The sequence below is a fragment of the Plectropomus leopardus genome, chromosome 10 (genome assembly GCF_008729295.1).
Source record: "Plectropomus leopardus isolate mb chromosome 10, YSFRI_Pleo_2.0, whole genome shotgun sequence".
Lineage (NCBI taxonomy): Eukaryota > Metazoa > Chordata > Actinopteri > Perciformes > Serranidae > Plectropomus > Plectropomus leopardus.
The window spans coordinates 26649789-26671577 of NC_056472.1; positions in this window are offsets into that span (position 1 = coordinate 26649789).

The following is a 21789-nucleotide window of genomic DNA, read 5'->3' on the forward strand; positions in this document are numbered from 1 at the left end:
AGGGGACAGGACGTCCCTGATGAAATATGGACTGGTCAGACCACTCAGTCCGTCTCAGATGAGCTCAGAGAAGTTGACATGTTTCTGTGTGTTGTTGATATTTGTAGTTTGTATTTCAGTTTGTATGCTAGAGTCTGGAAAGCCATCTTCACTAAACAGTTCCTCAGGTTCAAAGTGTCCATGAGCCTGTGGACTAATACCCTGCATACAGTCATCAGGGTAGCCTGAGGGGTCAAAGGTCACAGTTTACGTGGGGACATTTCCCCAGATTCTCTGAATGTTTGGATGATATTCTAGAGTATTCTGGTGTTGATAAATGATGTTAGCCCTGGCTTGTAGTAATGACTGAGGCCAGTCATGTTCTTTTTCTTGACGTTAATTACAAAGATATGTGGGATCAAGTTTACAACAGTAACAATGACATATTTGCAACAACAAATTATTTCTATTCTATATTTTTATATTTTTATTTTTTTAACCAGGTGCAACATCACGTCACAACAGCTGGTTTGAACATATGAATAACAAATGACAAACTTAGACACTAATGCCAGATCACCTGGAGAAACACATGAACATGACAACATTTAAACTAACATTAACCTAACAGACATGTTTTTTATCAATGGTGGGGGAAACCAGAGCACCCGGAGAAAACCCACACAGACACGGGGAGAACATGCAAACTCCATACAGAAAGGTCCCGGGACGGCTGGGACCTTCTTGCTGTGAGGCTGCAGTGCTAACCACTGAGCCACCATGCTGCCAAATTTACCTGGATTCAAACTTGACACCTTCCTGTGGTTCACCTGTTTATAAAGTCTTGGAACTTTGGGAAGAAACCAGATCACCTCATGGAAAACCCTCATGGACTCCAAGACTTTGCCTGCTCACATGGATTTAAACTTAAGACCTTGGTGTCAAATTTAGAGTCTTAAGTCCATTTTACATATGTTCAGTCAATTAGACATTTATTCGTCACATGGAGTTATACAAGGTAAAACTCAAAAAGGTGAAAGGTGATCCCATCCCCTCTTTTAACTTGTCCTCTTTCATTTAGTCATGATTTTGCATCTCCTAACATTGCTGGCTGCTTCTTTATAATTATCCATGTTTCCGGATGGTTCTGGTAATCCATGGCTTCAGGTTGTGGAATGATTTAACTCTAAACAAACAACACATACCCACCCCAACAAGACGGCCACATGGTCGCTCCTCCCAAACACAAGCACCGACTCCACTTTATAGCCACCTCTGAACAATGTGTAGCAGTGCTCCACAGCAGGACCAGGAGAGCACCTCACATATCCAACAATCGCAACAGTCCTTATTCACTGTAAAGCATACACCCCCCCTCACCAGAGTCCTCTGCTCTGTCCGATCGCCATTTAGATAAAGAGTCACCTGGTTGAATGGCGTTTTTAAGGATTTAGTCAAGTCTCAGAGTATCAAAGGATGTTACAGATTCTGATATCCTGTTGGATATTCTGATATCCTGTTTTAAAACAGAATATCAGAAACTGTAATATTCTTTGACTCACCAAAACTTGGCTAAATCCTTGACAGCACCATTCAACCAGGTGACTCTTTATAGTGATCCAACAGAACAGAGGACTCAAGACTGAGAGAAGTCGGTGTCCTTTACAGTGAGTAAGGACAAGTGTGACGGTGGAAATGTGATGTGCTGTCCTGATTCTGCTGTGGATTACTGCCATACAATGTTCAGAGGCAGCTGTAGAGCAAGTCGATGCCCGTGTTTGGAAAGTGTCGCCATGTGGCCATCTTGTTGGAGTCGGGATGTTTGGACAGTTAAGTCATTCCACAACCAGGGGCCATGGATTACCAGAACCCTCAAGGAAATATGGACAATAATAAAGCAGCAGCCAGCAACATAAGAAGACGCAAAAAAGGACTAAATGACAGAGCACAATTCAAAGGCCCTAATGGGATCCCATGTTAACGGAGATCTACCTTCTGTTATTCCATGAGATGAATAAACGAGGACTGACTGATTAACACAAGCTCACCCATTCACAACATCTTTGCACTCCGAAAAAAAAACCCAGATCACCTGGAGAAGACCAACCTGAACATTAAGATATGTAAATGTACCTACTTACCTGGATTCATGTTTGAGACCGTCTAGATCTGAACCCTTACTTACCTGCCTAAACACAAACTTCAAGCAAGCATCTTATTTTGGGGTGAAAAAACTCTTGAATTGAGCCCAGCGTGAACGCCTCCTTCTCCGTGTCCTGCCTTCTGTCCCATTGCCACTGGTTTGAGGGTCCTCCTGAGCTGCATCTGCCCCCAGTGTATCCTCTGGCACGGTGCTGGCAGTCACAGCATCATCATGCTCTGTCTCATGATTAACATCACTATTCAGATCTGTAGGGCCCTCTGGTTTACATCTAACATCAATCACATCTTTTTTGTTCTCTGACTCAGAAGTATCAGAATTGAGGTCTGACTCTTGTGACTCACTTCTAACATTAAGATCTGAAGTGTCCTCAGATTCACGCCTAACATGTTCAAGATCTGACTCATAACTAGCATTATTCAGACCTATGTCATCTGGTGCACACCTAGCATTATTCAGATCTGTGTTCTCTGGTTTGCGCCTATCATCATTCAATTCTTTTTTGTCCTCTGGCTCGCAACTACTCAGATCAGTCTCAGGTTTTGGCATTATCACATGTTTCTCAGAATTGCTGCTTTGCTCTTTTCTCAAAGGAACTGACCTCACTGTGTTCTCTGTGTATGAGTAACTGGTTGAAGGCATGTCATCTACCTCTTGAACAACTGTCTGAAATGGAGATGGAGAGGGGAGCCTTAACCCAGAGTTAGTAAAAAATGTTAGTCTTAAGTTTGCCAAGCCCTGCAGCAAGGCATTCTTCTTTTCCTCAAAAATGTCTGATATTAGGACACTATTGTCGACAGGCTCAGGAGGCTCCATGGTCCTCCCCCCACTCTTCTTCTTCCAAAATTGAAGCTTTTGAGGGAACTTCAATTTAGGCTGCAGTAGCCCCTCCGTGTCCGTGTCAGTAGCATCGCTCATTGTTTGCTCTGATTCGACCGTGGATTCAACGTCAGCAACGCTCAAGTGCTGACTTATTAAATTCTCCATCTCCTGCAATAGTATCGCCCTCTCCCTCTCCCAGGCCTTGACCTTATTGGTCAGATCCTGGGACATTCTCTCCTTCTCCAGATGGTACTTCCCACAGAGGTCCATGAGGGTCTTATTTTTATCCATGAAGATCTTATTTTGTTTCATGAAGGTCACTTTTTGGTCCATGAGGGCATTGGTCTTTTCTATGAAGGTATTTTTTTGTTCTGTCATTTGTTCTATGAAAGTCCTTTTTTGTTCAATAAGGGCGTTTGCTTGTTCCTGGATGGTGCCGTTTTGTTCTATGGTTTGTTTCATGATGGACTCATTTTGTTTTATGAGGGTATTTTTCAGTTCTAAGAGGGCATTTGTTTGTTCCACATGGGTCCTGTTTTGTTCAATTGATTTTTTTATGGAGGTCTTTTTATGCTCCATGAAGGCGATTGTTTTGTCCATTATAGTGTTATTCAATTCAATGTTTTGTATCTTGAGGGCCTTGTTTTGATCCATGAGAATTTTGTTTTCTTCCATAAGAATGCTATTGTACTTGCAGAGTTTTTTGTACTCTTCAAGTGGAACAGTATTATTGACAATCATTTTGCTTCAAGACTTCTAATCACCGTCAGTTTGAAACTATTACAGCGTTTGATTGTCAGCTGTGTAAGGCAAGGATTTTCTACCTGAAAATTAATGTTAATAAACGGTTCTGATGCAGCTACGTCTAAACCCTGGATCCCTGTCTGAACATCCGTCACACACACGGCCCGAAACTCCCTCAATTTATACAGTAGACTTACTTTCGCCACTGGCTGTAACCTTTTATGACATGCCAATGAAACGATCGAAGCAGGCAATGACGTCACGTTGCCAGGCAACACACAAGAGGCGGGGACATTTTAAATGACGTAAAAAACTAGAGGAAGAAAAAATGGCGTCGTTGTAGACGGTTTTTATTTTAGATAATTGAAAAACAAACAGAAATTTCACTACAAACCAACTAACTTCGTATTTGGGTAGACATTCGTGATGCGTAATATAAGAGGTTTTAAAAAAAAAAAAAAAATAGGCTAGCCGCTATTGACAGAGAAATTAGCATAATGTCAGCTAGCCACCGCCTTCAACAGGTGTTATCGCATGAAAGACGACGTAAAGACGACTGTGTCAGGTGAGTCAGCTGTTTTCGCTCAGTCTGAATGAATTAGAAGTTTTTTTGTGTTGAGAGTTAAAATGAACTGGAGGATGAATTGTGGCTAACGGCTTTGTAGCATGTCCGTGCTGATAGCAGCAGGCTAACGTGATAGCGTTTCTGTTTGGATGTTAAACCGCTGAGAGCTAACGTTAGCTTCAGCCGGCTGCAGGGGGGTTGTCAGGTTTTTATACTTTGAAAGCGATACTTTGTTTATGTTTAATCAGACGAAAACCCACTATCCCACTAAACTGTGTTTCCCACCTGTTAATGGAAGCGCCTCCATCTGTGGTTAGGGACTGTTCATTATTTATGGGGTTGTGCAAAACAATATGGCCTTTAATAAATCTGTAATATTAAAATGCTTTAATATTACACGCTGTTATTGCTCTGCGTTCAAAATGACCTTTTCAAAATCAACATTTAAAAAATATTATGCATTAATAGAATTTTCTGCTTTCACTGACATATATTTAACACACATCAGTCATAATCATAAATATCACATATTCATTTAAATTTAACACTTTAAATTCCAAGTTTGTCATGATGCCACTATGTTTTTTAGATGAAAAAAGGAAAAAAAAAGTTATTTTCAATAAACTAAATGGTAAGTAGGTCACAGCCAGGGATGTCAGTGATCAGCAACAACATGTGCAGTGTGTAATACTCGCACTCCTACCAGTGCACATCAAATGCGTTTTTCAAAATCAGGCTATAAAAATGTTATACAGTAATATAATTTTATACTTTCATTGAGTTTATTTTTTATGACCAACATAAGTCCTAATTATAAATATCATATATTTATTCATTTTCAGAATTTGAATCCTTTTAAAATGCCTTTTTGTTATGATGGTACTATGTGTTTGGATATTGGAAAAACAAAACACTAAAATAAATTATTTTCAATATGCTACATGCTGTGTAGATTTTTTCAAGATCATCCCAGTCTGGGATATGTCAGTGATTAACAGCAGCACTGATTCTGACAGTGCACCTAGTGGAAATAGCATGTATTTTCTCCATATGCCAAATATAGTTAAAAATGTGACGCCATCAGGTGGAAAACAGTTTTAAAAAAATTAGAAATTCCAAGGCAAAAGCCCAGAGTGACACCCAGAAATAATATAATACATGCCTTTATGCTTTGATGATGGTGGGGTCAAAAATTGCATTTTGAATGGGTTTCAATGGCGCATTTTTTTCACTTAACAGTATGAATGTAACAATTCTAGTTGATTTATATTTTTTATTTATACTTTGAATCTGTAGTGTTATTGGTAAGTTGTCACATAAATGTAGAGGAGTGAAAGTACAAATGGAAAATCTCAGTTAAGTACAAGTATCTCAAAATTGTACTTAAGTGTGCACAAAATACTTGAGTAAATGTACTTAGCTGTAACTGTAACTGTTTTGTACACTGAAAAACTAAAAATATTTTTAACATCACAGTAAGCTAGAGACCAGCTAAACAACCTTTTTTGAGGTACTTATTTCAGTTTTTACAAAGTCATTTTTTTGTTTAAATTTTTTTGATTGTTCAAAACAGATTTGCACATCATTGTGTTCTGCTTATATTTTTGTTTTGCACAGCGTAAAACCTTTTTGGGAATCAGAATCTGTAAATGTAATATTTGTGTTTCAGTCTGCTGCAGTTTGATGTTTCAGTCACACGGTGGCAGCATTGTATCAGATATTAATTTCTAAGCTTGAACCTTCATCTGCGACATGGTCCTGGAAATACTCTGTACCTCTACTAAACTACACTTCAGAGGAAAATGTACTTTTAATGCATTTCATTTATCGGACAGCTGGAGTTTCAAAAAGAATTTAGAATATGATGAGTAATTGATTAAAACAATTTATAAAGAAGTTAAAATGAGCTTCAGATTGAAACTACAACAAAATTCTGCTTACACACAAATGCATCAATATTACTTATATGTAACATAATAATAATAATTACAATAAAGATAATAATGTTAAATAATTATAATAATAAAACACTGATAGTGGCCACTGCTTTTTATTCTCTGAGTATTTTTTGCAGATGATACATGTGTACTTTTACTTCATCAACAGTTGAATGCATTTTATAGTGATGTGTTGGTACTTTTACTCAAGTGAACTATCTGATTACTTCCTCTGCCACTGTTATATATAGTGTTGTCAGGACACAAGGATTTCAAGGGTCTTGAAAGATTTTCAGGGGCCACTTGAGGAAGGCTCTGGTTTCAGGAGTTCAAGGGGTATTTTTTGAGGTTGTTTTTTTTAAAAAAAAAAAAAAAAAAAAAAAACTTCCCCTGATTATAAGCTACAGCAGCCTCATGCGTCTGACTCTAGGGGGAGGCCTTGTCTTAGTTTTTACTAAACAAGAAGCGTTTCAGTAGGACTGAAGCTGCAGTTCTCTCTGACTCTCCTGATGTCACTGCAAATTCATTGTCTTTTAACACTGATTTTTGGGTCTGAGTCAGCAGTGTCATTAACTACACAGTGAAACATGTTGAAAGTGTATTTTAAGTCACGCTAGCAGTCCTGTGAGGCTGTGCAAACATCATGGTGCAATCATGGCTGCGCCTGTTGTTCTTGTTTTTGCATTACACAAGTGTGCAGTCAACTTACATTAATACATGCAGAGCAATGCAGAGATGCAGTGTAGTGCTTTAGACGGGGAGGGCGGGTAAGAAATGTTGGTGGGTAATGTGAGTTATTCTTTAGGCCCGTATGTTGAACTGTTTAATGGTTTTATCCAAAGCTTTTTGATAAACTAGCCCAGACTTGTGCCTTTTTATTCACCATGGCAGTGATACTCAACTTACAGCTCGCAGGCTAAATCTGGCCCCTGATAGGGTACAGGGTGACCCCCGCCCCCCCATTTCTCCAGTTCACAATAAAAACAAAGTGATTTTTACAAGGAATTGTTTTTGTACTTTTAGTATACATAAGGTGCCAGAGTGCATAAAACGGCATCAAAATAGAGCTTGTTTATTTAAAAAAAAGGATCCCCGTATCCCCTGTCAGAGGTCCTAGCTAAGCCCCTAATGTCCTAAAATCTGAGAAATGTCCTAAAATCCAAGAAACTTCCTAAAATCTCAGAAACACCCTAAAATCCAAGAAATGTCCTAAAATCCTAGAGATGTTCTTAAATCCTACAAATGTCTTAAAATCCTAAAAATGTCCTAAAATCTTAGAAATTTCCTAGAATCTAAGAAATGTCCCAAAAACTGAGAAACATGTATGGGCAAGTTGAGTATCCTTGCTTTTGACAATGACCGCGCAAAGTGAGAATCTTTGGGGGGTAAAGGTGCCTGTTCGGCATCAGTGAGGCAGGTGGAGCGTTTGGGGGGACGTTTCCCCCCCATGCCAATGCCTAGAACCAGCCTCGATGGTGTCTGCTTTGTAAACATACAAATACATATAATTTATGTTCTGAAAAGTGTGAGAAATTCAATCTGTTCATCACTCTTTAAGATGATATTTATCTCCTCCATCTCTCCATCACCTGGTGTTTAATGATGTTTCTTCTCACCACAGAAGAAGAGAAGGTGTTGAGCAACAGATGGTCCCCCCCCCCCCCAGAGCCCGGCGTCCCCCTGGGGGTAAAACGCTGCTTTGATTAATGAGACAAGCACAAACGCGCGCGCGCGCGCGCACACACACACACACACACACACACACACACACACACACACACACACACAGGGCTGACAGGTGATAAATATGTGGTTCAGTTATTATGATGCTGCATTGTTTTATACTGTCCCACTGGTATAACATGCATAAATACGGCACGCACACACATTCTTCTCTTTCAAACACACACTTCTGCAGGTTTGCATTCCTGTGAGGACACAGTTTGATAAAGATGCTCGTATTGAACAAAATCAGCCAACATTTGTTTATCAACTTGATCTAAGTATTTAAAGCCTTTAGTAAATAGCCTTATTTATAATTTTTTGTTTGTTTTTTTGTTTTATTCTCCCACTGAAGGTTTAGGATATCATGACAAAGGAATTCAATTCAATTTGGTCAAATTTTAGAGCACACCTATCTTCCACAAAATACGATTTTAAGTGTTTAACAAACATTAACAGATCTGACAACCTCCAAAATAAAAAAGTTGTTTTTAAAGGAGCCGGAAGCATCCAGAATTACCCTGACTGACAGTTTTTACCTCTGTCAGACCAAAGGCCGACGAAAACAGAACAAAAACTCCTACACACTGTTCTCCTCAATTTCAATCAAGAGTCATCGTTTTCATACAAAGACCTTCACCAGGTTATCTTCAAATAACCTGACAGTTAAGCTGATGAAGGTCTTTGGACCAAAACGTTGTTTTTAAAGTTCCCTCCTGATTGCAAATGAGACGAACAGTGTGCAGCAGTTTGAATTGTTTTTACCTTTAGAGTTGAGAAACGTTTTATTTTCACAAAAAGCTTGTTGGTGTACAGGTTTTCACAAAACAGCAGCTGTGTTTCATAAGGGTTCTCGATGGCTCTCCAGATGGCGCCGCTGTGGAGCAGAAAGGTTCCTATAAATGCTGTCATTGTGGTGGGACTCCTAATGGTGCTGTGGAGCATAATGGGATTCCAGATGGTGCAGTCAAACGTGGTGAGACATGATGGGGCTGTTGTCGAGCATGTTTTTGTTGTTTTAAAAGATTAATTTTTGGGGAAATGTGGGAGATGAGGGGGGCGACATACAGCAAAGAGCTGCGGGTTGGAAGCAAACCTGGGTCGCTGCAAAGGCCGGAGCCTGTATGAAGCACACTAGAGCCAGAGGTCACCGTTGATGTCGAGCGTGTTTGGTCTACAGATGGTGCTGTTGATCATGGTGGGACTCTAGATGACGCTGGCGAGGATGATGGGCCCCCAGTTGTTGGCATGTTGTATCCTTGTGTTGCTAATTGCTAGCAACACAGAGAAAGTGCTGGGTGCTGTCCCAATTCTTTGTTGTGATGCAACAGAGAATTTATCTGAATGAAAACAGTTTGTCTTTATTTTATGTTTATTTTAGTGGTTAGTGGTCAGAATGTGTAAATGAAGAGCTGCAGCATTGCATTGCAAGATTTTTTTCCAGGTCATCAAAAGCAGGCGCAGTGTGATGTGAAGCGTTTTTAGCTGCATGCAGGACAGATTATTAAGATATCTCCATAATTTAGAACCTATAACTTATCGGGCCTCTTTGCTCCTCTTCAACTTGTGCCAGCTGACAAAACAAGTGGAGACCTTTGAGTCAGTGAGAATTAGTACGAATTACTGTGATCAAATGGACAAAATGAGTAATGTGGGCCGAGGTCGCTCGTAGCCATGAACCTACAGAGAATTATAACCCTACTAGGAAGTTTCCCTCAGCTGCTTATGACTTTTGAACTTGTTTCAGGTTTTTACTTTTAACTCAAGCCTCTGATAGATTAAAAAGCTCTAAAAACACTGTGCACACTAACTGCTCAGTACCAAACTGCAGACAGTTTTCATTTTTTCATATACTGTCCTCTTTGAAAGAACCTAACTCAGTCCTCTTAACGTGGACCAAAGAGTAGACCAACAAAAAAGGGACATTGTTCACATTGTCAGGTCATGTGAAAAACTCAGTTCTGGTTTTGGTTCACTTGAGCCGCTTGAGCTCTGATGGGGGCTCGGTCACCTTTATGGGCAGCTGTGGCTCAGAGGTAGAGTGGGTCGTCCTCTAATCGGAGGGTTAGCAGTTCAATCCCCAGCTCCTCCGGGCAACATGTCAAAGTATCCTTGGACAAGATACTGAACCCCAAATTGCTCCCGATGCTGCTGTACAAGTATAGTCCATTTACCATGTTCACTGTAACTTTAATATTAAATAGAATTACAGTATAATCAAAATACTAAAATTGCATGGTATAAAAACATTCGTATAAAATTTAAATTGGGTTTTTAGAAAAGCAGTTTGATTGCAAAAAAAATGTAAACCGTGCAGTTACAATGGCTGCTAAAGGGTTAAAGAAAAAACGTCTGTGTTTGATTCACAGGCCTGCTCATCCTCGTCTGTGTCTGCTGCTCATCGTCTGTGTAACTGTAAACTGAATCTGTCACGATTACACACACACACACAAACACAAACACACGCACACATACACACACACGCACACACACTGTAGTACAGTTTATCTCGCTCAGTGTGTAACAAGTCGTCCGCTAAGTCTCCTGAGTGATGTTACTGAGATGATGAAAAAAAACAGTTCTTTGTTTCCTCACAACTGCAGTCACACCCAGACTCAGGTTTAAGCTTTAAGACATCAGAGAGGGAGGAGCGGCTGTGGTGACCTTTGACCTCTGACCTCCCAGTGGTGGAATAACCTTTAAACTCCAAAAGAAGGAAACTGCAGAGAGCTGCAGATGTGACAACAGAGCTCTATTCTGCTGTCCAACAACTAAACGCCGCACCGTGTGTGTGTGTGTGTGTGTGTGTGTGTGTGTCCGTGTCCGTGTCCGTGTCCGTGTGTGTGTGTGTGTGTGTGTGTGTGTGTGTGCCCCCTCTTCATTAATACAGTTAGCTTTGTCAGATCTGGGACAAAACAGAACAATAGAGCTGAAACACCAACAACACACACAGGCCGTTCTGTATATTTTACTGTTTCCTGTCCCATTTCTCTCAGATTCAAACAAAAAATTAGCTGTTGAACATTGTTAACCCTTTCAGACCTGAGCAAATTGTTCTGATTTCGTTCAAAACATAACGTGACATAGACATGGCCCAAAACTTAGCAAAAAAATTTGTGAAAAAGTTACATGAAAATTGAAGAAAATGACACAGTGATGAAAAAATGCATGTTTTTATTTTATATATGTTATATTTTTATAACATCATTTAAAATGACCTGGAAAAAAAAGCTTAAAAGTATAACATTTCTTTCAATTTTTTTGTTTTTCCTGAGCTTTTTTCTTTTTGCCTTAGACATCTTCACCTAGCTTTTAAAAAATAATTTTCTAAATCTACTAATTTCTTGCAGTTTGTTGAGTATATCTTACCAAGTTGCTCAATGATTTTATTACCAAGAGTAAAAATACTCACTATGCAGAATATCCAATTTCTTAGTAAAATATGTTATAGAAGAAGTCGAGGACGTACTTTAATGATGTCAGATGTAGCGAGGGGGCTGCTCATGGATGGCCAGTTGGAGGTTACATGCCTTGCTCAAGGACACCGCAGTAGTGCCCAGGAGGTGAACTGGCATTTCTCCAGCTACCAGTCCACACACTTGGTCCCACGGAGACTGGAATCTGCAACGTTCCAGTTCCCAAACCAAGTCCCTATATGGACCGATCTACTGCTGCACCATTAAATTACACTGGGTTATAAGCATTGCCACATTAATGTGTTCATCACTTTAATGGTGCAGCTGGTAAATGTGGGGGTCATTTTAATTACTTTATATACTGCAGAGTAGTTTAACCTATACATCACAATTCATAAATTAATTTAAATAACCAGAAACTAAAACTTTCAGGTGAATGTATTGGAGTAAATAAATAAATAAATACATAAATAAATTCCTTCGAAAGTGTAGTGAAATGGAGGTAACCCCTTAACAGTCACACTAAGAAATGCCTTTGCAAAAAATAATACAACATTATAGACTGTAGAATATGGTAACAAAATCCATCAATTTATTAAGAAAAAAAAACATTTTCAAAAAAGTGCAAAAGTCAATGTTATATAAAATAAATCTGAAAATAAAGGTAACTTCAAACGATAAAAATACAAAAATAAACCAAAATAAATAGATACAAATAAAAATGAATCTAGAAAAAAATTTGTATAAAATATTTGGTAAAAAAGTCAGTGTTATATAATAATAAAATAAAAGTAACTTCTTAAGAATAAACAAAAAATAAATAAATCTAAAAAATAAGCAAATAAAATAAATACAAATAATAATAAAGCTAGTAACTAAATCAGTTCAAAATGTATTATAGGAAAAAAAGTCAATTAAATATAATATAAAAGGAATTGAAAAGAATTAAATGGTTAAAATACCAAGATACATCATATGTAAATGAAATTGGGTTTAATAAAGGTTAAAGGTTAATAAAATGCAAATACTAAAATATACTAAAATATAAGTACAATGTCTGCACATCTAAGTACATTACTTGAGTACATGCACATAGTTACATTCCCTCACTAAGAGCCAGAGATAGAAACCATCTAAATATGCTGGATTGTGTCATTACGCAGCAGAATGGCCACTGTGAATATTGTGTCATTAATTTTTGTATTATACTATGATTTTAATGACACTCTAACTTTCAAGTAGCATTGTAATGTTGGAGTTTGTTGAGATGGAGCTATTTTTTTAACGAATTACCGTTGTGTAGTTTAATCTAAAATGTATCATTTTTTATAATGTTATGAAATTTTCTGATAAAGTTATTAACATTTAAAGTAGCAAGTAACTCTAGTCAGTAACAGTAAAAGTAAAAACTTCTCTTTTGAACCGCAACATGAAGTTACTGCTGATTCTCAGTTGCTAATTATTATAGAGTAAAATAATTCTGTGTAGCTTTTTATCTGCTGATTGTGTAAATGTACAGTCTGTGTGTGTGTGTGTGTGTGTGTTTGTGTGTATTTGTGTGTTTTTAGGCGATCAAACACCCCCTCAGTCTCTCCCACGGTCACCACGGGAACAGCGGACAGGAAGGACAAATTTAAACGTTAATTAGACATGGTATTCATACACAAACACACAGTGTACGTCCTGATTCATATTTCACATCTGACCTCAATGTCTGTGTTTTCTTCTCCTTGAACTCTCATGACTTCATCGCTCAGCTGATTCAGTGCTGTAGTTTTTCCAGAAGTGCGTATTGATACGCTTCTCTGCAGGCAGTGAGGAAGATCGTTAATCTGTTGGAGAAAAATTATAAAATAAATCTGTTGTGCTTATTTCAGTCCATGTTTCAGATGTGGACATTTGAGCTCAATTATTATGACGGTTTTTATTTTGTTTGTCATAAGGGTTCGTATCTTATGGCTGCATTTTTCCTTAACTGTTTTGTTTTGTACTTCTCATACTACTCACGTTATGATACAAAGCAGTTTGAAAATCAGCAAAGTATCCCTCTAATGGGAATTTCATTACTGTCCCAGCAATAAATTTTGTCTCAAAATCAGCCGTCATGTCACTACAAGAGACTGTCTCTCACTCATTTTCTAGGACTCTCGCTCCTGGTCAGAACAGCTGTTTTGCTCTAGAGGCATTGTGGATCTGCGTTGCTGTGGCGATGCCTCCAGTTACGCCAGCTGTTTGTGATGTCAACATCGCTACTGGCAACCACGATGAAAACAACATCGTTTTCATTAACATCGTCTCTGAAATGGTGAGGAGTAAAACCTTCATTAGCATAAAGACAGGACTCTGTGTGTGTGTGTGTGTGTGTGTGTGTGTGTGTGTGTGTGTGTGTGTATGTGTGTGTGTGATGTTCCAGTCACCATCAGAAACCAAAACGTCTCTTTGGTTTCTGGTTTCACACACTTATGAAAGATTTTCTGTTCTGTATAGAAATCAGCTGCAGTTTTCTGAGTTTCTTTCCGATGTCGCTGAGCTGACAGGAAGTGACCTCACTGCAGCTCGAGGCTCTGATTGGTTGCAGGGTCATAGCTCCGGCTCTCCGCTTACAGGATGTCCCATTCCTGCCATTCTGTCCCACTTCCTGTTTGTTTATTTTAACCAGGAAAATAAACATTGAAAAGGGGAATTCTGAAAATGGGTTACTATGGCGACACACACGCATTCACACACACTGAGTGCAGCTGTCAGCTGGTCGAAAAGACCTCTTCGTTGTTTGGGAGAGACATGAATGAACAGTAGAGATGTTGTCAGAAAAATACTCCGCAAATATCAAGATATCAAGATCGGGATGATCCGATTTGTGAGATTTTAAAAATAACTCACTGCTGAGAATGTTAATAACTGCCATCATGATAGGCTAAATATTTATTTATGTGTATATAGTCGTTCAACAGCATGGAGTTTTAAAAACTTAAATAAATTATACTTATGAAGGACTTTCTGAAGTTCTTCCAAAACCAAAAATACATCAGCAAATAGAAAAGAAATACTTTATTATTTCTGTGAGGGAAATCGTTTTCTCACGGCACTAAATAAGAGAGCAGCAACTGAATAAAATATTTGTTTAAAAGGCACATTTTAAAAAAAAAATTTTTTTTTAAAAATTTAATTTAAAATTAGATTTATTATTATTATTAATTTTATTCAAATATATATACAAAAGGAAGGCACTTAACATAGAATAAAATATAATAAAATAAAATATAATAATAATAAAGATATGTACAGTTTGTACAGAGAACAAACAAACAAAAACAGTAAAAATAAAAAGTGTTATAAAGTGTGAGGAACAGATCAAACAATGTGTGCAAACATTAGCATGTCAAGCTAACTAGTCAGATAAGATGAAATAATCCTTTATTAGTCCCACAACGGGGAAGTTTGCATTATTATAGCAGCAAAGGGACATCAAAACAAGGTTTGTACAAGATCATTAAAGCAAAAAGAACAATATAAATAATATAAAACAAGACACAAAACTCAACAGTTGAAAAATATTTACACCAAATGCAAATGCTGTGCTCAAGGTGCTAAAACACATATTAGCACACACGTGCCCCAAAGGTTCCTGCAGGGATTAATCTTGGAAAATGTCTGAATCAAAATATTATTCAGTGCTGAGGACAAGAGCAGTGCTGACAGCACTTAACACCATCACATAAAAACAATCTGCTCAAGTTTTAATTTTAGATTTTGAAGATCTTTTGTCATTCAATCAGAAGGAAGTGGTGGAGGGATGGAGGGAACTGTCTGTGTGTGTGTGTGTGTTGTGCGCGCGCGCGCGCGCGTGTGTGTGTGTGTGTGCGCGCACGCGCGCGCAGGATGTTATTTTTCTCTCTGACAGGGGTGAAGGGCTTAAACTCTTATTCTGACTGGAGGTCAACATTCAATGCTTTTATTTTGACATCCTATTAAACAGTAGAGGCCTTGACAGAGGTGAACTTCCTGTGATGACAAGAAGACGGAGGGACGGAAACAGAGGAGGATGAGCCAACGTCTGTTGCCGGGGGCAACGGGTGCCAAAACCTCCCTGGCAGTGATCCAAACTGGAGCGCCTCGCGGTCAAAAAGCAAAGAGGAAGTCCGGCGCGGTCGCCATGGATACCGAGGTATTTACAACCAAAATCAAGAGTGGTGGGGTGACCTTTGACCTCTGACTGTAATACTGTCTTTTCTCACCACACATTTCCTTGAACTTTCTTGGAAAAACTAAAAAGAAGAAGTTTAGATCTTCCTTGCAGATGGCCAATCACGTGCGATGTGGGTGTAAATGTCAGAGTGTCTGTCTGTTTAGAAAAGTTACTAACATCATGAAGGTGTGTGGGCGGGTCCAGGGAGGAGGGGAGGCGGGGATTCCCTAACTGTCTGACATCAGCTCTGTTGGAGTAAACTGGCCCCTTTGGAGTCAGCTGAGGTACAGTGGTGCTTTGAGCTGCATGCAAACACGCTCACAATAACAACACTAACATGCAGATGTCGTTCCAGATCGCACACTTTTTTGCTGCAGCTGCACCTACAAAGTATGTACTGTCACATAAAGTATGTAAATTGACACGCCGTACCTTGGCATCCAAAGCTGATGCAGGAGGGTTACCTAGCACATCATATTTTGACGTGTAGGGCCACTGACCAAACGTTGGTATTTGGTAAAGAAAGTGAATGATGGCAGTGGAGGATCATCAGTGTGATTACGAATGAGACGAGAATAGCTGAATCAAATTTTACAGCGATACTCTGGAAAGCAGAAATGTCATTCGAAAGTTTTTACAACAGCCTGGTCACTAAATGATCTGGACCAAAGTGTTGTGACACACTGATATCATCCTGAGGCTATTTTGTGTGTGTGTGTGTGTGTGTGTGTGTGTGTGTGTGTGTGTGTGTGTGTGTGTGTGTGTGTGTGTGTGTGTGTGCGCCATGTGACAGCCATGTTGCATCCGGGTCACCATGTGATCCTTTGATTCTGTGAAGGACAAACAGCAGAGAGAGGTCATCTCACTGTATAACTACAGTTTGTCTTCAGTCATGAGTTGTAAGTCCTGGAGGTACTCGAGTCACATGACGGGATGACACCAAACACACATCTGTTGAGCTGATTCGGTCTCTGGTTACGGTGTCAAGATAATCAAAACAGAGTGGCTAATAAGATAAAATAAGAAGCCTTTTTTGTCACTCTATCAAAATACAATGAAACTGCGAATGCCCCTCCCAGCAGTGCTTAACAAAAACCCACATGATTACCAATCATAAAAACCAGTCATAAAGCAAGGGCAGGGAAAAGTGCATTAGTATAAAAATTAATAGAATAAATAAAATGACATATTGTGAAATTAGCAGTAGTACTGCACGTCCATAATGATACGTATGTCTATAAAAATGTAAAATGGGTTGCAGAGTCGTTGTGTGTTGGTTGAGAAAGTGGACGGCTTGTTTAAAAGTAGACGTGTTTCTCCTTTCAACCAGAAATGTGGCTTTTCTTTTGGGCATACATCTCTACCCTCCAAACTGTTGGCTGATTAGTTTTTGGACAATGCACAGAGCTGACCAATGCGGTAAAAAACTCAATGGAGACGCATATTCCAAATTCACTGCACAACCAAGAAATTCTCCAAAATCCAGAATAATAGCAGCATATCTTGGACAATGCGTCATTTAAAAAAAGGGTGCATTTTTTAATATACAAATGTAGTATGTTCTTTTATTCAAATAAATTTATCAGTCAAATATTGTTGCATTACGTTTTTCAAACAGTACATGAATACAAGTAAGAATCAAACATCACTACGAGTCAAAGAAAATGTGTTAATGAAAAAAAGGCATAATGAAAGACATGGATGATTTGATCAACAAATTGCATAAGTAAGGAAAAAGTAGTCAATTTAATTTATGTAGTCCCAAAATCACAAATTTACCTCGACAGGCTTTACAATCTGTAAAGCAAACAACACCCTGTTTCCTTAGACCGTTGATTCAACTCAAGAAAAACTAACAAAAAAAAAAAAATGGAAGAAACCTCTGAAAGATCAACAGAGGAGGAATCCCTCTCTCAGGACGGACTGCATAGATGTCATGTGTAGAAAATATCCGACAAAATAAAATTAGAGCACAGAGAAAATTACAAAAATTACCAGTAAAATGTAAACATAGAAATAATTGCATATGCAGGAGTTTTGAAGTGACTGTTCTGCTGATGCAGCCGATCAGAAAACGCCTCTTTGTGTTGATCTGGAGGCTGATAAGTTACAAATAGGGGTATTTCGTAATTTTAATTTAGAGGACTTGTTGGTGTAGAGTGCGGTTTCAACATCAGGGCACAAATAAACCACAAAAGTTCAAAGCGAGCTGTCTGATGTGGCCTCAAGCCTGAACTGGACCGCACCAGGAACACGCCAATTATGTCACTTCCTTTAGAGTGGATCGGTTTTCATGATGAGCTACAGCTGTGTGCGTTGGATGACACTGTGCGTCAAAGCAAAACGAGTCGCCGCTCAGAGGCGTAGGAGAACAGTCTGAACACAGAGCATCCCGTCAGGAGAAAAGAGCTTCTCTTCCAGCAGAGTCTGTTAATGAATCATCAACAGTTGGGAACCAGTTAGAGAGCTGTGGGAGACAACACAGCTGTTAGTGTGTGTGTGTGTGTGTGTGTGTGTGTGTGTGTGTGTGTGTGTGTGTGTGTGTGTGTGTGTGTGTGTGTGTGTGTGTGTGTGTGTGTGTGTGTGCGCACGCGCTCAGTTAAAGACATCACACTGCCGTCTCTGTCTTAACGCTGACATCATCATTTTCCATCCTGAATACGTGTTTAGGATGAATGAATTAAAGAGGCTCGCAGTCGATGAAAGGATCCTCTGATTCGTCAAATGAAGGTCAAATTGTTTTTTAATTTGTTCCTTCATAGTTTTTCACAGTGTGTCATTTCACGCACGTTCATCCGGTACGTTACGATACACCGCCACTGTGAACCTCACGCTGCGTAATGACGCTGACGATGCATTATTCTGTCACTTTAATTAACATCCTGTACTCTTCTGCATTAACAGATCGCACGAAATGTCGATCAAACTGTGACTGTCGCAGACTGCAGGTAGAGAGGTTTGTTCTGAACACGTACATAGTCGTTAAAAAAACAGATAGGTACCAAGTATAGGTTCAGACTGAAAAGGGAAAACAGATTTGTTTCTCAGAACATTTGCCGTATTCACAAAGTGTTTACAAAGAGTTGCTATTATTGACAAAATTCTACCAAAACTCTTTATTTTGAAACAGTTGTGACATTTTCGAAGAATTTCTCCTCACAGTTAAGACTTGATCCTCCGAAAGATGTTTTCTTGTGCTGTGTTTAGATGCCTTTTATTTACACTTTTAAACCTCTGAAACCTGTGAAAATTATTTCTTTCAAAAACATGGAGAAAAACATAATAAGCAATGTGGAAATGTCCCATAAATCCAATATCTGGGGGTAATTATTAGATATTATGAGTAAAAAAATAGTTTAAAAAAATGTCCAGAAAACTGCATTTATAATTCTTAGAATTATATTATCATTTTCTTGTTTTGTTTGTTTGTTTTGCTCATTTAATGGTAATTTACTTGTAAATTTTTTCTAAATTCTTGCTTAAGTTTTGGGCCGTTTCTTGTTGAGTTTCTTGCTGGCTTCTGTCCACACTTTTGAAAGAAATCAAGCCAATGTGCTCAGGTTTTTCGGGGTTAAGCGAGTAGACTGTTAGGAGACGGTAGAAAGACCTTTATGGTTCAGAGGAATTTCTTTTGCATCATTGGGACCAAAGAGCGTCAGACCAGAGACTCATGGCAGCTGAGTGAGCCTGAGCAGGTAACAGAAAATGTGGCTTTCTAGACCCCAAATATTATTGAACTGAATAGATTAAATCTTGAGTGTCAAATGTTACACTGACTAGGAAAAAGTCTTTCTGGGCCCCATGGCGTCACGTTACAGACTATAAATTGCAGTACCGCTGATTAGCCCCTATATGAAAACTGGCTCCAAAGCCTGGAGCACTTCCTGGGGGCTGATGCTCACCAACTGCCTGACATCGACCAATGGCAAACCATCGCTTGGTGTGTCAGGGCCCTTATAACAGCGTCACCTGACATACAGTCATAACTCCACCAACCAACAGTAAATTGAATATAAATTAATGTTGTTTTGGGGCTCAAACAAGTGATGCTGCTCCATTAGACTTAATCTTAATCTCTTAATCTCAGCTGTAATCTTCATTTAAACTGCATTGTCATCTGTTCACGTTCATGACGTCACCTGTGTTGATCAGAAAATAAACACATCGTTCCCGGTAATATTTCCAACAGTATTTGTCAGCACAAATCTGAGTTCATCCCACTAGAAAAAGGAAAAAAAAGCTGTCCGTCTGTCTGTCTGCGTCCATTTTTTTCCTTCATGGGTTTCCATATCAATCTGAAATTGCACATTGGCGCTGAGAATTGCTATAGGAACAGACTGACGAAGCGTTTTGTCTAATTCACCCACTGCCCGTGCCCATTTTGTATAAAAGTGCTTCAAAAATATCATTGACTTTCTCCTTTTTTTTGCCCATGGAGTCAATGATTGAAAACACAAACAGCGAAACACTCATTGTGGTTGAAGGTGGAATTGCTGCTTGACTGACGGAAATAAAGTGCTATTTTTTAATCCTTTAACAGAAGTTAAAAACATACGTTATTACAACATTGTTGGCCTGTTTATTTGCATTTTTGGCAAAGTCTGCACCAACGTATTATATAGGTCTGTATTCTGTACGAGGTTGTGGCGCGCACATCCCCTGAAGTCTGCGTGTAGATGTGGTGCGCATATCCCCCGGGTATGGACTAGTTCCACTTAGATGGAAGATGTCCTCCATCTGCCCGTCTCTCTAAGACTGAGCTCATGCTGTCAGACACACACACACACACACACACACACACACACACACACACAGAGACACAGGAGCTTCATTAGGAATGATACTAGTGTGAACCCGTTATAGCTAACTTCCCCCCAAAAACACACCCCACACGCCCACCACAGGAGGTCACAGATATGAAGCCAACAGCTGGATCCAACACACACACACACACACACACACACACACACACACACACACACACACAGATCTTTCCTGCCTAGCAGTAGACCAGTGTGTTTGTGCGCATGTGGAGTTGTCAGAGATAAGCATGTCAAGGCCACAGAGATAAAATTCACACACACACACACACACACACACACACACACACACACACACACACACACACACACACACACACACACACAGGCTCTAACGGCCATTTTAGCCAATCAATTCGTCTCTCAGCTCGTTAACAGACTCAGTTTCCCTCCAGGAGAGATTTTAATGGCAGCTCATTAACATAATTAATTGATGCTCGTTAGCTTAATGACGCTGCAGGTCAACAGACTGAATGAAGTCCTCAGTGTTCATCTGACGCAGCGAAGACTTCATTAACACTTTGATTTCACACCAGATCTATGAATAAACAAACAAACTGATCAGCTCTCATTAACAGTATGATATATAGTCATATAAGCAGCATCATCTGTGACTGTAGAGAAAGTGAACATGTATTAATGATACAAAACATAATAAAAATAAAACCTAATCACTAATTAAAGTAAAGACTTTAGCCAGAGCAAATTACATAGCTTGTCGTAGGTTAGATTTCTCGTCAGGGTGTAGACACGATGTCTCTGATTTAATGTATTGTCTAAAAATAGTCCGGGGAATGTTTTGTCTATTAGTGAGCGATGGCCGCTGCTCCCTCCATTGTTTTTAATGTAAACATGACTGTAGCAAAAAGTACAGATAGGATGGCTGCCGGCCCTGAATGTGCACGGCTATTTATTTATCGCTGCCGTCTAAGTTTAGGATTTGAACTTTGTGTGTGACCATGGCAACCACAGAAACCCCAGTAAGGAAACGAAACAGGAGGTAATTTTACTAGTATCCGAGTTCCCTGAAGTTTATGACTTTCAGCAGAAACAAACAAACATACATAAATGAGGAGAAAATGATGTTGGAGCAAGTTTTTTTCAGTCTTGGACAGTTAATATAAACTTATATTTGTTAGCTTTCAGCAATTTGAGCACTTGTGTGCCTGCACTTGCTTAAAAGTAAATGTGTTTTGTATTTTGTTTTTGCACTTTTCTTTGTACTGTGTGGTTTGTTTGGGGGCTGCTACTGAAAAACACTTTTCCTCCAGGGATAAAGTGGGCTAACCATCTAACTGGCTCTATTAACAATGTGTCCTCTGTGGCGACACGATCAGGTTACATTTGGTGAATATCAGAATATATTGTATTAAAAAAACTCCTTTATTAAAATGTGTCTCCTAAAGATAAACCGTTGAGAGTGGCATGATGGTGCGG